Raw genomic sequence first — 13482 nt, forward strand, 5'->3', positions numbered from 1 at the left:
TTCCTCCAGCCACAGCCCACATGCAGGCCCAACATGCCAGCAACCCAACCACACGACCCAACCGAGCCCAGCCCAACCTCCAGCCGCCTGAAGCCACCAACCCACCGAAGCCCTCCAGCACCAGCCACCTGAACCACCTGGCCCAGCCACCTTCCCCTTTCCTTTGTCCCATTGTCCCTTTGTCCAAAAATACCACATTTTTACCCAACTTTTCTACACATTTTCACCACAAAATCATCATTACACCCTATAATTTATATCTACATGCCATATCTACTTTGTTTAATTAATTTAATCAATTTAAGTTATTTTAGTTGATTATTTTAATGCTCTCATTTTGGCTATAAATATGGAATTTAAAGACCATTTTAGGGTGCTTAATTTTTGGTAACCATCATCTTTTCTACCATTTTCTCTTCCATTTTTGTGTTTTTCAAGAGCATTTTCAAGTATGTATTTTATTTATTTTGTAATTTCTATTCTAGTTATGTGCTTCTAATTTTTTTCATAAGATTATTAAGATCATGATGAAGCAACTTGTAACTAGATAATATTTATGTTGTATGGTTATTTCCCTTATAATGCAACAAAGTTTATGGATTTTTCTTCTTCATATATGTCTTTCATCTTTAATATCTCATATTTTGGATTGTTAGATAATATTGCACTTTGTTCTTCATTTTGCAAAACATAATATTCTTTGTGTAAGATGTGTCATTAAATTGTACACATCCAATGCTTAGAACAAAAATACTATGTTTTGCCTTATAAATAATGTTATTTGATTTTTTGTTGTTTCATTAGGTTGATTCACATTAAATACTTTGAAATTATACTTTTTTGAAAAGTGAAGAGAAATCCTATATTTTTAGAAATAGTTTGTGCTTAAAATTATAAATCTATTTGGAAAATGATAGTTTGACTTATTTTAACTATCACTAAAACTTTGGAATCAATATACTAATAAGTATTATTAAACTTACATTTTGTGGATTCTAGTATCTTAAAAATCTTTCTTTTACAACTTATTTTCAAATCATAATTGGTTTATTTTTATTCTATTAAATAGCTTTGCTTTAAATATTTTATTTTATGTTCATGACATTAAATCTCATCAATCTTTGGAGCTAGGTTAGAATTTATTAATTTTGGTTTAAAATAATTTTCTTTTTTATTTTAGACAACTCCTTTGGGTTCAATCTCTTGCTTACATGAACATTATACTTCATATATGATTCGTGCGCTTGCGTGTTATAAATATTTAAAACATACCCATTTTGGGTCCATCAAGTTTTTGGCGTCGTTGCCGAGGAGTTGCAAGAAAAAGAAACGAAATTTATCTCAATGTTAATGAATTCTTCTACTAGTTATTTTAATTTTTTTTCTCTTAAAAAAACTATATATATAAAATATAAATATCTATATATAAAACAAAACAAAAAAGATAAAAAGAAAATTTGGGATGGTTCTACTACCCATAAAAAAAATACTTACTTATATATTTATATTTATTATTTTTTTTAGTTGAAGACACTTGTGCCTCCTATCAATCTATCTTTTTAATTTTCATAGTTGATGGCACTTGTTCCTCCTAATTTTGTTGTAACTTTGTTCCTTGTATATCTTTGTTAGTTGACGACACTTGTGCCTCCTAACCTTTGTTATAATTTTCTTCATTTATCTTGTTGTTTTTTTTTTTTTTGCAAGTTACTAGTTTATGACAATTTTGCCTCCTAGCTAGTTGATGGCAATTTTGTCTCTTAGTATTTTATCTTATGTTTTAGTTGATGGCACTTGTGCCTCCTAATTTTTACCTTATTTTTGTTATGGTTGATGGCATGCTATGCCTCCCTACTCTTGCGTGATTTTTGATAGTCTTATTTAATTTTACTTTATTTTTCTTTGTCTTTTATCATATTATTGTGTGATTGTGAAAAAAATACTTGAAAAAAAAGAGAAACCTAAATCTTGTCCTTTCACCATAAGCAATTTTTGCTTAAAGGAAATTTGAACAAAATTCTCAATCCACCTCTACTAATTAACCTCGTGGAGTTGTTAGCAGTGTGCGATTAAGTGGAATCAAATAGGTCTGGGGACAAGTAAACCATAAAAATTATATTATTGTGAAATCTCTAAAAATTCTAAGTATGCTATGTGGTTGCGCATCATTAGGAACATAACTCTAAAAATCAATTAGTAAAAAGATGCTTATCTTTGTTTGAAATTGAAAGTGTTAGTACAAATTTGAGCATCATGGAGCCAATTGCTAATACTAATAGAAATCCTGTTGATGAAAATGTTGTGCCTGAAAAAACATTGCTTGAGTATTTTGCACCTATTTCATTTAATGCTCATTTATGTATTGTTCTTCCTACCACTTCTGCTACCATTTTGAGCTTAAACCATCAATCATTCAATTGTTACCATCTTTTTATGGGTTAGATAGAGAGGATGCTTACATGCATGTCAAAGATTTCTTAGAAATTTGCTCAACATTTAAATTTCAAAAAATTTCTGATGACTCGGTCAAACTAAGATTGTTCCCTTTTTCATTAAAAGAAAAATCAAAAGCTTGGTTAAATTTCCTTCCCACGGGGTCTATAACTACATGGGATCAACTTTATAATAAATTCTTGCTAAAAAAATTTCCTATGTCTAAAACTGATAGTCTAAGGAGAGGAATCTCCGAGTTTTTTCAAAAAGATAATTAAGAGTTTTATGAATGTTGGGAAAGATTTAAAGATTTATTATTAAAATGTCCTCATCATGGTTTTGAAAAATGGAGACTTGTAAAATATTTTTATGATGGTTCGACTCCCTTTAATCGTCAAATGATTCAATCTATGCATATCGAAAAAAATTTAAAATTTCAAGGACAAGAGGCTTGAGACGCCCTTGAAGATTTATCTGTCAATTCACAACAATTGAATTATTTTGATCCTAGGTCTAGGTCAGCTAATTCACCAAAAATGGGAGGAAGGTATGAAGTAAAAGATGAACTAGACTTAAGAACATCCTTAGACAAATTAGCGAGAAAATTAGAAGCTTTAGCCATAAGCCAAACTATAAATTCTCCAATACAAACAAGAAAAGATGTTTGTTCTATATGTTCTAGTCCTTGTCATAATGCCCAATCATGTTGTTGACGCAGTTCTTCGCCAACAGGTAATTAAGAGAATGAGAGAAAAGGATTAGTGCTAAATGTGAACCGAGCCTTTGGGCGCGCTTGCTGGTTAAATTCCAAGCTCGCCTTGAGAAAGAGGCACCGCCTTCGGAGACTGAGGAAGCCTCTGGCGCGGCGGAGCAGGGTGAGACAGCGACCTCCAAGGGGCCATCTGACAAAGCTTAGGGCGTTCTTTCCCTGTGGCCCTTGAACCTTTTTAAGTATATTTTTTTTTTGTAACTTTCGCATGAGGTGTTTTCACCTCGAGACAATTTGCTTTAACATTTTTAATTTACGCTCTTTTATGCTTTTAAGCATTTCGGTTATAATTTATTGAAAAACTTAGTTCGTGTTAATTTTTATCCATATCTCGAGTTCTTTAATAAGAACAACGATCAGTAGATTTAAATCAACTTCTAAGTTTTATGACCCGGTTAAAACCAGGAACTTAATTTGAAAAACTTAGTTCGTGTTAACTTTTATCCATATCTCGAGCTCTTTAATAAGAACAACGATCAATAGATTTAAATCAACTTCTAAGTTTTATGACCCGGTTAAAACCAGGAACGTAATTTGAAAAACTTAGTTCGTGTTAACTTTTATCCATATCTCGAGCTCTTTAATAAGAACAGCGATCAATAGGTTTAAATCAACTTCTAAGTTTTATGACCCGGTTAAAACCAGGAACTTAATTTGAAAAACTTAGTTCGTGTTAACTTTTATCCATATCTCGAGCTCTTTAATAAGAACAACGATCAATAGATTTAAATCAACTTCTAAGTTTTATGACCCTGTTAAAACCAGGATAGGACTTAGTTAGTGTTAACCCTTATCAATATCCCGCGTTTTTGAGAAAACCACGGTCAATCGATAAGAATCAACATCTAAGTCGTTAAGGAGACCTGGTTATATCTAGGTACCATGTGCCCCCCAAGTAACTGGGAAAGGGTCTTTCGTGGTTACTTTATATTACACTTGCAAATATGCATAAAAAGTTGATTTTCATTAATACATAAGAAGTGGCCTTTCAGACCTTACAAGTAAATCATTGGTAATATCTCTTTAAGTGGACGGCGTTCCAAGTTCGCAGGACCGCCCCTCACTCGAGTCGCGCTAGCTTATAAGTTCCCCCCTTGATGACTTCGATGACCTGGTATGGTCCTTCCCAGTTTGGTCCCAACACTCCGTCTTTGGGATCTTTTTCGGCGAGGAAAACTCTTCTCAGGACCAAGTCGCCTATGCTAAAGGTGCGTTTTTTAACCTTGGTGTTAAAGTAGCGGGCGATTTTCTGCTGATAATGGGCGAGCTGAAGTAGCGAATCCTCCTGCCTTTCCTCAACCAGATTGAGGGAATGGCACAAGAGCTCGTGGTTTCGATCTTGGTCGTAAGATTGGACTCTCTGCGAAAGAACCTTTATCTCCACGGGGAGGACTGCCTCACTCCCAAAAGTTAAACAAAAGGGAGTATGACCCGTAGGAGTTCGATGCGAGGTCCGGTATGCCCATAGAACCTGGGGGAGCTTTTCTAGCCAGACCCCCTTCGCTTCGTCTAATCTTTTCTTGAGGCTCGCCTTTAAAGTCTTGTTGACAGCTTCGACTTGGCCATTAGCCTGAGGATAGGCCACGGAGGAGAAACTTTTCACAATCCCATGTCTTTCACAGAACTCGGTGAACAGGTCGCTGTCGAACTGAGTGCCGTTATCGGAGACGATCTTCATGGGCAGGCCGAAGCGACAGATGATGCTTTTAACCATGAAGTCAAGCACCTTTTTGGACGTGATTGTTGCCAACGGCTCTGCCTCAGCCCACTTGGTAAAGTAGTCGATGGCTACCACGGTGTAACGGACCCCGCCCTTTCCAGTGGGCAGGGCGCCTACTAAGTCTATTCCCCAAACGGAAAACGGCCAAGGGGCCGAGATCATTTTTAGCTCGACTGGAGGAGTTCGGGTAACCGCAGCGAATCGCTGGCACTTGTCGTAGCTCTTCACGTATGAGATCGAGTCTTTGGACAGAGTCGGCTAGTAATACCCTTGCCTGAGAACTTTTAAGGCCAGGCTCTGTCCCCCAGTGTGGTCTCCGCAGAATCCTTCGTGAACTTCCTGCAGGATGGTCTTTGCTTCATTCGGATGAACGCACCAGAGGAGAGGTAGGGAATGCCCACGTCGGTACAACACCCCATCGACCAGCGTATATCTCGGAGCTTGATATAAGATTCGCCGTGCGTCGTTACGTCCTTCAGGCAGCGTGCCCTCGACGAGATACCCAAGAATGGGGGTCATCCAGGTCGGCCTAGCGTCAATCATTTCGACCTCCGCCCGATCTCCTTCTATACTTGGTTATTCCAAGAATTCTATCGGCACCAATCCCAAGGTCTCCGTCTCTCCTGAAGTGGCGAGCTTGGCAAGAGCATCTGCATTAGTGTTCTGCTCCCGAGGTATCTGTTCGATCGATCTTCGCTCAAATGCGGACAGCTCAGCTTTTACCTTTGCCAGATAGGCGGCCATCTTGGGTGCCCGTGCCTGATATTCGCCCAGGACCTGGTTCACCACGAGCTGGGAGTCACTGAAGCACTGGACGGAGCTCGCCTTTAACTCCCTATCCTTAGGCCAGCTAGCAAAGCTTCGTATTTCGCCTCGTTATTGGAGGCCTTGAACCCGAACCTTAGCGCCGAGTGGAATCTATGTCCCTCGGGGGATATCAGAATGATTCCGGCCCCGGAGCCGTTCTCGTTGGATGAACCATCTACAAAGACCTTCCACAACGATTGGGGCGAGGTGAGCTGAGATGAGTCCTCCGCTGGATTCTCCTTGAATCCCGTGCATTCTGCCATGAAATCGGCGAGGGCCTGACTTTTTACAACAGTTCGTGGGTTGTAGAAAATCTCAAACTGACTGAGCTCGACCGGCCATTTTAACAAACGTCCCGATGCTTCAGGTTTTTGCAGAACCTGCCTTAGAGGCTGATCGGTCATGACGTGCACTGAGTGGGATTGGAAGTATGGCCTGAGCTTTCGCGAGGTCGTGATCAGGCAGAATGCCAATTTTTCCATAAGTGGGTATCGTGATTCTGCCCCGAGAAGTCTCTTGCTGATGTAGTAGACTGGCTTCTGAGCTTGGTCCTCTTCTTGTACCAGTACGGCGCTAGCTGCATCCTCAGTGACAGCTAGGTAGAGAAAAAGAGGCTCGCTTGCCTTGGGCTTGGATAATACGGGTGGTTCAGCCAGATGCGCCTTCAGGTCGAGGAATGCGCTTTTGCACTCTACTGTCCATTCAAACTTCTTGTTTCCTTGGAGCAGGTTGTAGAAGGGCAAACACTTATCGGTTGACTTGGAAATAAACCGGTTCAGTGCGGCCACTCTCCCTGTCAAGCCTTGGACATCTTTCCGCGACCTAGGCGAAGGAAGCTCAAGCAGTGACCTGATCTTGTCGGGGTTTGCCTCGATTCCTCGTGTATTGACTATAAACCCCAGGAATTTTCCTGACGCGACTCCAAAAGTGCATTTATGGGGATTGAGCCTCATGCCGTATTCTCGTAATATTTTAAAACATTCTTCCAAGTCGGAAACATGGTTGTCGGCAGTCTTTGACTTGACTAGCATGTCATCAACGTACACTTCCATGTTTTTCCCCATCTGGTCCGCGAACATTTTGTTTACTAATCTTTTGTAGGTAGCTCCGGCGTTCTTCAGACTGAAAGGCATGACCTTGTAGCAATAGACATTAGTCATGGTCATGAAGCTGGTGTGTTCTTGATCCGCCAGATTCATCACGATCTGATTGTAGCCCGAGTACGCGTCCATAAAGGACATGAGTTCATGCCCCGCCGTGGCATCCACCAGCTGATCGATCCTTGGTAATGGAAAACAATCCTTGGGGCAAGCTTTATTCAGGTCGGAGAAGTCAATGCAGGTTCGCCACTTTCCGTTGGGCTTTGGAACTAGCACGGGGTTGGCGACCCAAATTGGAAACTTGGCTTCATGGATAAAGCCACATTTTTTGAGTCGGGTCACTTCTTCTTCTAGGGCTTCAGCTCGGGTTGTTCCTAAACGTCTTTGCTTCTGAGACTTGGCAGGAACGCTTTTGTCCAGATGGAGCGTGTGCATGATGACACTCAGGCTAATTCCCACCATGTCCTCGTGGGACCAGGCAAATACATCTAAGTTAGCCCGCAGAAACATAATCAGCTCCGTCTTCCTCTTGCTACAGAGGTTTTTCCCGAGCTTGACCATCCGTGATGGATTTTGTGGATCAAGGTTCACCTCCTCGAGCTCCTCAATAGCCTGGAGCTCGGATCTGTCTTCGCCTACCCGGGGGTCAATGTCCTCACCCAAGGTGACAATTTCCCCTTTGGCGTTTTGAGGTTTTTCAATCTCAGGAGCCGCCAAGGGTTCCTGGGATTCCTCTTCACTCAAAATGGCCATAGCCAGCTGCCCGGGTTTAGATTTTCCCTTCATGGAAATGCTGTAGCATTCCCTGGCAGCGAGCTGATCCCCCTGGATCATGCAGATTCCCGTCGAGGTGGGGAACTTCATGGCGAGGTGTCGGATGGAAGTGATGGCCTCGAAAGCTATGAGCGTGGGTCGGCCCAAAATAGCGTTGTAAGCAGCGGAGCAGTCTATGACCACGAATTCGAGTAGTTTGGATACTATTCGAGATTCTTCTCCTAGGGTGATCACCAGCTCGATCGTCCCTATCGCTGCTGATCCTTCTCCCAAAAAACCATACAGGATCATGGAGGTTGCCTTTAGATCGGCGACAGTCAGACCCATCTTCTCTAAAGTGGATCGGAATAAAAGGTTCACCGAACTCCCGTTATCTATTAGCACCCTTCTCACTCTCCGGTTGGCCAGCTGGACTGCTACAACCAAGGGATCATTGTGAGGGAACTGGACATGGCCTGCATCTTCCTCCGTGAAAATGATCGGTTGTCTTTCCAATTGCTGCTGTTTTGACTGACGCTGCTCCGGGACGAACTCCACTCCGTTATGAGCCTTTAGTTCATTCACGTATCTCTTCTGGGCACCTCTGCATGTGCCAGCCATGTGTGGACCTCCCGATATGGTGGATATCTCTCCTCTGACCACGGGAGGAGGGACGTCCTGATCTACCCGGGACCCGGGCTGACTGGCTGGGACCTCTGGAGTAGGTCGACTCGCTGGGACCCAGTTACGCGAGTATTGCGCCAAGGGACTGGCTCGGATGAGAGTCTCGATCTCGTCTTTTAAATGCCTACAATCGTCGGTATTGTGGCCCACATCGTTATGAAAACAGCAAAATTTGGAAGTGTCTCTCTTTCCCTTGTGGTGCTTCAATGGCTCCGGCCTCTTCCAGGGGACCCGAGTAGAGTTGGCCAAGAAGATACTCTCTCTGGACTGAGTGAGCTCGGTATATGTCGTGAAGACGGGCTTAAACTTATCTACGGACTTATTCTTCTTTTGGCCGTGCTGACTGTTTTCGCCATTGCCCTTTCTCTTGCCTCCACCGGGCTGGTTGCTCTGTGCGACGTTCGGGGTTGTTGTCGCAACCTCCGCCCCTATCCCCCAGGCGGATCGGGAACCTGGCTGGTTCCCACAGCTGAGGCCTCGGCTTCTTCCAAGTTTATCCACTCTTGGGCCCTGTTAAGGAATTCGTTGACCGAGCTGACTCCCTTCCTCTGTATATCCTTCCATAGGTCTCCTCTGACAAGGATTCCGGTTCTCATGGCCATGAGCTTAGAGCTATCATCCGCGTCTCTAGCTCGAGCGGCGACGTTTGCGAATCTGCTCAGGTAGGCCTTCAGAGTCTCACCGGGCTGCTGTCTCACGTTGGCCAGGGAGTCGGCCTGAACACGGGCGGCCTGAGAGGCTCGGAATGCCCTTTTGAAGTCGGCTGAGAAGGCCTTCCAGGAGCTGATTGAATGTCTTTTACTTTGCTTGAACCACTGTCTGGCGGGTCCAGTCAGCGTGGAAGGGAAGATCAAGCATCTCAGCTCCGAGCCAATGTTATGGGCCATCATTAGGGTGTTGAACATCCCTAAATGGTCCGAGGGGTCTCCGTCCCCGTTGAACTTTGACAGGTGAGGCATACGGAAACCAGACGGGTATGTCGTCGCTGCTATGTTGGAGGCGAAGAGTTATATCTCGTCCCCTGAATCATATTCGTCTTTTTCTTTTTCTGATAGAAGTTTCCTCATCAACTCCTCCATCTGGGTCAGGCGCTCGAGGGTTTGGTCCTGATGTCCTTGGTTATTCAGGGGCTGTTCAACAGCTCCGAATCCATTATACACATTTGGTGGGTTATTGCCCCTCCTATCTTGAGATAGGTTATTTGGGACATTCCCTCCGTTGCGTATTTCGAACAGGACCCCCCCTGAACGAGCCTGGCCACCATTTCCAGCTCGGTCTTCTCTGTGAGAGTTGAGGCGATCTCGCAGGTCACCTCCCTAGGTTCTCTGGTGAATTTGCGCCGAACTTAACCGCTGACGCAGGTCTCCCCCAGAGAGATCACTCTGGCGACTGCCAGTCCAGTGGCTTCTGCTGGATAGGCTTTGAGTCCGCCTTCGGTGGTGACGACCTGAGTTTTCCCCTGGCGCCCTGCTACGCCGGGAAGGTCCAGCAGACGGTGGGTTTCTCCTACTACTCCCATAGGCTGGGATGTCCCGGACTAGCCGAGGAGGAGACAAATATCTGATTGGAGATGGAGGATGCCTGACTGGAGAGGCGATCCTAGTTCCGTCTGGACGGATCAAGTTTGGTGGGGGCCTTTCGGCCCTGCCAGCCTGCTGGTTCTGCGCCGGGCGATCTGGACGAGGCACAGGACGGTCGTTGGGGACGGGATGTCGTCGCGGGCCCTCCCCGGATCTTCTTCGGGAATTTCCTCAAGCTCCTCTGGGCGTCCTCGAGGATGGCTGAGAGCTAGGAGTTGATGTCCTAACCGAACGACTGTATTGTTGTTGTTTGGTCCTAGGCACTTCCCCGAAGTCTGCCTCTCGATGGTGTGATGAAGGGGTGGAGTTGTCTGTTGGAAGTCTATCCGACCGGCTATACCTGGACCGGTTACCCCGGCGAGACTTAGGAGCCTCACCTTGCCTCTCTCCAACGTTAGCGTCGGTTGCGAGAGGTGGTAGTCGGGCCAGGATATCCTTGATTTGCTGGCTGACCGTTGCTAACTGGCTCCTCAGTTGAGCGTTCTCCATCTCCACCACAGTATAATAGCATGGGTTCGGATTAGGTGGCCGAGGCGCCGAACTACCGGTATCATCTTGGCCCGCCGGCTGTTTTCCTGGCCGCTGCTGGACTTCAGGAATTTGTTCATCAGGGATGGTAGTATGATGAGCCTCCTGCCCATCATGTTGTTCTGTCTCGTTGCCATGCCTGGACCGTGTAGTCACCATAGTTGGATGTTTGCAGCAGCACTAATCGAACTTGCTCTCAATGAAAGCACCAAATTGTTGACGCGGTTCTTCGCCAACAGGTAATTAAGAGAATGAGAGAAAAGGATTAGTGCTAAATGTGAACCGAAATAGATGTATGATCTTAGGGGACGAAAGGGGTGACTCAAGACACGGTTTTTAAGTGGTTCGAAGGTTAAAATCATTCTACTCCACTAGTCGATATTATTGATCTATATTGAGTATTTGGTTACAAAGTATTTCTTATAAGGGATTATTTTTCCAACCCCTATCAACTCCCAGGGTCTCCATATTTATAGGAGAAGGCACCTGGAAGTTGGTAGGGAGGTCATCCCGTGACCTTCTTACTTGTCGTATCAATTCTGTGACATTCATGATTAATTCCTAAACCTGACACATAAGTATGGTCAAATCAATAGGCAAGGAAGTAATGGGCCGCACGGCCCAACCCCACCGTGGGTGTCTGAACACGCACGTTCCTGCTGCGTGTCCGAGAAGTCAGGGGGATATCAGACACGTGATGCCTGATATATGCATGTTTACCTTGCGTGTGTTTACTTCTCAAGGGGTCATAGCTCCATGTTCAGCTCGTACCGCGAGCTGCATGCTGAACTCGACCTTCGGCCTTCAGAGGGCCTCCTCTAGTCTTGGACAATGGAGGCGAGCCTTTGGGCTTCCTCGAGCTAATGACAGAAGCTCCGGTTTCAGGGGAGTTCATGAGATAACTACGATTAGTTAGCAGCTCGGCTTGCTAATCAGCCCGTGGGAAAACCAGGGCGTACACATGTCCTTACTATTAAGAAGCATTTTCCGAGGAGGCCAATGCTCATCATGCTTATGGGAAACCAAATGATAGCCCATTTTCATCCAATTATAATCCAAATTGGAGAAACCGTCCAGACTTTTCTTGGAGACAAAACCAACCTCACATGAATCAAGGGCACCAATACAACACGCAAAACCAAACTCATGCCCCACAAAATTAACCATATCTTCAACAAAGAAAACCTTCCTTAGAAGATACTTTACAATAATTTATGCAATCCACTCAACAAATCCTACAAAACCAGTCTCAATCAATTACCAAACTCGAGACATAAGTGAGACAACTCGCTACTGCTTTAGATGATAGAGAAAAAAGGAACATTCCCTAGTCAACCTATACCTAATCCAAAATGTCAATATGAGATAGGAAAGTCTAGTCATAATGGAGAAGTCAAATCAATTTCAACTCTTAGGTCCAGAAAGAACATTGTCAAACTCGATTACATACCCGAGGTTGAAAAAGAAAAAGAAAAATAAAAGAGTCAACCTTCTAGTTCTAATGCCAATGACTTTTCAAACAAGGAAACTCCAATCCATCCTTTCATTCCAAAAGCCTCATTCCCACAAAGATTACTTCCACTGAAAAAAGGCGGCCAATATAATGACATCTTAGATGTTTTTAAACAAGTTCGTATCAATATTCCTTTCTTAGATGCAATTAACAAATTCATGCCTACTCTAAATTTTTAAAGGATCTTTGTCCTGTTAAAACAAACACTAATCTTCCTAAAAAGACATTTTTAACTAAACAAGCTAGCTCCATTATTCAATATAAGAGTCTTGTTAAATATAAAGATCATGGGTGTCCCACAATTTCATGCATTATTGGTGTTCATTTTATTAGCAAGGCTTTAGTTGATTTGGGTGCTAGTGTGAATTTATTGCATTATTCTGTTTATAAGCAACTTGGTCTTGGTGAACTAAACCCTACTTCTATAACTCTTCAATTAGCCGATTGTTCTGTGAAAATTCCTAGAGGCATTATAGAGGATGTTTGATAAAAGTTGATAAATTTTATTTTCCTGTTGAGTTCATTGTTCTCGATACTCAACCTGTGGAAAATGTGCATGCTCAAATTTCTATCATTTTAGGTAGACCATTCTTAGCTACATCTAATGCAATCATTAATTGTAGTAATGGTATTTTGAAATTATCTTTTGGAAATATGACTGTTGAATTGAATGTTTTTAATGTTGCTAAATCTGTTGAGTGTGAGGAAGTGCATGAAGTTAACATGATAGATAGTATTTGTGAAGATGATGAAAATGATTTACTTGACTTTTGTGAAATATACTTTGGTATGAACTTGCATGTTGATGATTCTAATGATGATGTGAATTCTTTGCTAGAGTCTATACCCTTAAATGAAACCAAAGTTGAACATTTTTCACCCTTTGATCACGTTCAATCAATTTTCGAGTCTCCAAAGTTAGACCTTAAAACTTTTCCAGAAAATTTAAAATATGCTTTTCTAGGAGAGTCTGAAACCCTATTTGTTATCATAGCATTCGCCTTAGATAAAGAACAAGAAGATAAATTGTTAAATGTCCTTAGAAAACATAAAGAAGTCATAGGTTGGACCATTTGAGACATTAAAGGAATTAGCCCATCCATATGTATACATAGAATCCATCTAGAAGAGAATGCTAAAACCTCTCAGGAATGTCAAAGAAGGTTGAATCCAAATATGAAAGAAGTAGTTAGAGAAGAGGTCATAAAATTATTAGACGTAGGTATCATTTACCCTATTTCTGATAGTCAATGGGTTAGTCCAGTTCAAGTTGTGCCTAAGAAGTCTGGGATCACAGTTGTTGAAAACGAAAAAAATGAATTAATCCCTACTAGAGTACAAGCGGGGTGGAGAGTGTGCATAGACTATAGAAAGCTGAATAATGTTACTAGAAAATACCACTTTCCATTACCCTTTATTGATCAAATTCTTGAACGTTTAGCTAACCATGTATATTATGGCTTTCTTAATGGGTATTCGGGATATAACCAAATCCCCATTGCTCCAGAAGATCAAGAAAATACTACATTTACATGCCCTTTCGAGACTTTTGCCTATCATCGCATGCCTTTTGGATTATGCAATGCACCCGTGAC

The 13482-nt window shown here is 42.8% G+C and overlaps 1 non-coding gene across 1 annotated transcript; it reads right to left on the reverse strand.

Annotated features, from left to right (window-relative positions):
- Positions 1–2666: 2666 nt before the first annotated feature.
- LOC133787412 (small nucleolar RNA R71) lies at positions 2667–2773 on the reverse strand. Its single transcript, XR_009872436.1, has one exon. It is a non-coding gene; the product is annotated as a small nucleolar RNA R71 (small nucleolar RNA).
- Positions 2774–13482: the final 10709 nt, after the last annotated feature.

This window comes from Humulus lupulus, chromosome 6, assembly GCF_963169125.1.
Source record: "Humulus lupulus chromosome 6, drHumLupu1.1, whole genome shotgun sequence".
Lineage (NCBI taxonomy): Eukaryota > Viridiplantae > Streptophyta > Magnoliopsida > Rosales > Cannabaceae > Humulus > Humulus lupulus.